The sequence below is a fragment of the Haliotis asinina genome, chromosome 12, assembly GCF_037392515.1.
Source record: "Haliotis asinina isolate JCU_RB_2024 chromosome 12, JCU_Hal_asi_v2, whole genome shotgun sequence".
Taxonomy (NCBI): domain Eukaryota; kingdom Metazoa; phylum Mollusca; class Gastropoda; order Lepetellida; family Haliotidae; genus Haliotis; species Haliotis asinina.
In genome coordinates, this window is record NC_090291.1 from 8,714,592 (window position 1) to 8,719,131 (window position 4,540).

Below are 4,540 nucleotides of genomic sequence, written 5' to 3' on the forward strand. Positions count from 1 at the left end.
TTGATACCAGGTGTTGTCGCTGATTTCTCATTTCAGGGCTTCTTTCATACAAGCGTCACTGAAGTCTGTCCTGTGGTTCTTCAACCACATTATTTCCACTATTGCCTAGCCCTCCCTGCAATGCAAAGTCCTAAATGAAGCAAGTCTAGGCTCCCTCTGGTTCTGAATTTTTCATCATTTCCATTCTCAACTGACTCATTTGTTGCTATCACAATGATATATATTCAGATAATAAGTTTAGTCTAGCTTCACTGCTGTTAAGCCATTTTAGAATCTGTTTCCATGGATAGTTGAACGTGGTATTCTCTGTTAATAGTTAATACTGTAGCATTTTCTGTTTTTGCATCTGTGTCAAGTCTTTGTGGATGTGAATGGTTCCTTTGTCTATTCTGTTTCAGCATCTTGGGCCTAGACTTTCGAAGCTCTCTTAGCGCTAAGATAGTCGTAAGTGACATACATTAATATCAACTTACGACTATCTTATCTGTCAGAGAGCTTCTAAAATCTAGGCCCTGTCAGTGAAGAATGGCTTCAGCTCTAGCCATAGTCGTCCTCCATTACATAAACCAGGATACTTGTTTTTCCAGAATATTTTCTAAACCAGCAACACTTTTGTTTACATGGAAATGTTTACATGGAAATGTTTACATGGAACTTTGACCGTAACCAAACATTACTGAGATAAAGTATTGTCCTAGCAATGAAGGACCAACTCGCATCTGACCACTAGACAGGATGCTCTTTCTGTATTGTTGACCTTCAGCCATCTCCATGACCTTGAACAAACATGTTGCCCATGACGACTTTGTCTCGAACTACTCATGACATAACAGGCAGCATGGAGAACATTGGGCTAATTTGCTTATCGAAGTCTAATTGTAATGGAACAATGATTGGTCTAATGTTGTGAGCGGCCATCAATACCATCACTTTTTCCCATATCCAACATATGGTTGACATCTGTAGAGTTGTAATTTGGTAATTAACACAATTAATTAGCTCTGATTCTGATTTCATCAAGATAGTCCTAAAGTTGGCTGAAAATCTGTTTATATTGGTCATGGCAGTCACATCTTGACTGTTTCAGGGAGGGATATGAGGGGCTGTAAATCTTCCTTGGCAAAGATCTTGATTTAGGCAGGTGAAGTCGGTGCTGAAATTGTTGTTGGATTACTCAAATGATTTTCACAGATCTCATTCAGAGACCTTTTCAGATTTAGCAGATGTTAGATGAAGTAATTCTAGCTGTTGATGTCACTGACAGATATTGCTTAAACTGGTTCCCCAACAATCCATGAAGGAATGATTAGGGTCTGTGACTGATGTCAGCTGACTCTCTGATTCAATGGCATCAGGGAGATATCATTTTTCTCTAAAACTCCCAATCACATCTGTACAGATGTCCAGTATGTGTAATGAAAATGCATTCTGGAGCTGAGACGCAAAACACTAAATTATTTCTGGAAGAGGACCCACTACCTTCACTACGGCACACCCTGACCAGATCACACCTACGTCACAACCTTAAACCCAGGTAAAACTTCAATTGGTCACATATATGTATGACTGATTTGTCTGGCCTGGACTCTTTGCTATAGGCTGCCATCATACTCGTAGCCAGCACTGACCTCAAACAACATTCACTCTAAGTTAGACTAGTGTCAGAATATACAGAAGTTTGACAGAAACAAACAAATCTTTTAAATCAAAAAAGAGCCCCAGTGAGATTGGAGTTTCAGACTCCAGAACATGAGCAAATCTAGACTTGCATCATTTCCAGAAAGGGTTGAGCATGGGGGAAATAATGTGGTTCAGGGACCGATAGACTCCTGACCTCTAGACTGATGATATGCTGAAAGGATTGTTGTCAATATGAGGACTACAGATATGTATGCTAACCAAATTCTGAATACACTATGGATAAGTCCATTCCACATCTCCCAATGCACTCCACTGATTTCTTCCCTCTGAACATGGAAGATTTTCTCCAGCTTCTAGACCGGAACTGACATGCTGTTGTCTGCTTGTTTGCATGTGCACATAGGAAAATACAGTGACATGGGTTGAGGAATATGGACTTGTCTACCATTTACTCAGGATGCCAAGTACCATAAGTTTTTTGGCTAGGGTTCATATTTTTTTGGTGGTAGGTGGGATACGTATCAGTGAGGGTGATAACAACCTTCACCCTCATTGCTCTTAGATAAAATTAAATAAGATTCTTGAAATGACTGTAATACATACGTAAGAACACTGCCATTTTGTACTCATTAGGAAGTATCAGAACACACACTAAAAAAGCTCTGGTATTGTTGGTTGGATGGTTTATTGTTCAATACCTCACATAGCAATCATTGGTATTATTGACCTCTGTCAAAAACTGAAGTATGGAACCCTTGAACCTACGCTAGATGGAATCAATGACTCTTTTGAATGCACTCTTTAGTCAGTATTAACAACAACCAGTTCAACTCGTTCTAAATGTATCTTCATCATTTTCTAAAGCTGGAGGCTACTGTGTCATAACTTTAATCTCAATCGGAGTGAAATGATCCATTTTCCCTTCGTACCTTTCAGAGCATTAAGCATAAATCATCATCTTTACATTTGGACACCTTACACAATAACAATAAATAGCCCTTTAACAAAAGCAGTCACAAACAAAGAAATTAAGATATATATTAAAACTTCAAAGAAAGAAAACCAGACATCTAGAGTTTCTAACGAGAATCTTGCACTGAAAGAAACCAGGCCCAACCCTTCACACTTCATCGAAAAAGAAAACAACCTTCCCATTTTAGGATTTGAGACTGGTCTTATGAAGGCATGGTGACCCCTGGCCATGGTCAATGGGTCAGAGGTCACATAATGTCAAGCCATGATGGAACTCAACCCTTACTTTTGTAAGCAAGGGTCGAGGCTGACCATCCTGGCTGTATTGTCAAGCCACTCCGGCCAGGGGTCTCTATGGTCAAGATAGGGTAGGCTGGCCATGCACAGTGGTCAGTTTGAGATTCTCCCAGATAGTCTATTGTTGTTGTGGTCAGTTTTACTTGAGAAAATAGAGTGGGGATTAACTCTCTGGATGGTATAAGGGTCAACTTGACCCAGATTTGATTTACATGGAATTCATTGTAATTTCATTCATTTTTCTGGTTTTCTGTGTATTGATGGATTTAAATGGAGATTAAGCTTGACAAGATTTTGATTTAAGGTTTCATGGCAGAAAATGACATTCCACATTCTTGAGGTGTTCAATGAATATTTGAATGACCCAAGAAACCTTACAGAAGAATGTAAATCTATTTCTAAGGACACTAGCACTGAAAAATGTCATGGGCTTCAAACTGCTCCCTGAGATGTTAAAAATGTGATAAATTTTCTTTTAAAGGTACTCAATCAAAATTAAATGTTTGACCTTGATATTACATCTCTGGGTAGTTAGTGCGTGAAATACGAAGATGGACGAAAAACAGACAAAACCATCTTCATGAAATGTCTATAGAGATTAAATATAACATGTATAGGCTCTAGATATCGTTTATAACATTATGTTATTAATGTTTCCAGCATAAGAACATACGTGAGTTATTCAACAAAATATATGTTATTACATGTATCCAACTCTATAAAAGTTTGTTTAGTTAATATACATGCATTCTTCTCAAAACATTTTTTCTCAATAAGATATCTGAAAGAAGATGAAACTGTGAAACAAAATAATAAAATTTGTAAATTTTATGATACATCGATATATACGATAATAGATGACCAAGTCACAGCAGCTGCAACTTTAAACGGAGATTTGGCAAGAAATTCAGATTGGGCTAAAATGTGGCAAGTTAGTTGTAATCCTGGTGAGACTGAGAGTATAACATTCACTCGAAAAACGCAAAATTATGTAAGGCCGAACTTATTAATGAATGGCGAAGTTATTAAAGAAGTTGACAACCACAAACATCTGGGTATTACGCTTCAAAGTGACTGTTCTTGGAAAGTTCATATAGGCGACATGATAAAGATAATTAATCCAATGATCAACTGTCTGAAAAGTTTGAAATCCCGTTTATCTCAGAAAACTCTAAACACCTTATATAATTCCTTTATCTTACCACTTTTTGATTACTGCAGTTATGTCTGGGATAACTGTACAACTGAACAGGCAAGCTTACGGGTGAACTTGCATTTAGACGCCTTAAGATCCATATGCAGCGCAGTTCGTGGCACAAGTCATGATGAACCATACATGGAAAACAATCATAGCACAGTGAAGGAAAGACGCCACCTCTGTAAGCTCATAACGTTTTATAAAATGCATTATTGTCTGACTCCAGACTATTTGAACAATCTTGTAACAGGAAGAGTATTTAACAAAGCAACTATAATCTTGGGAACAATACTTCTGTTCAAACTATTAACTGCAGAACACAAAGATTCTGTTGTGGAATTCATTGCCTGATGGATTTGTTAATGCTGTTTTCCTCAGTTTAAAACAATGATAAACCCAACAGAAACTCATAACTACTTTGATTCGACTGCA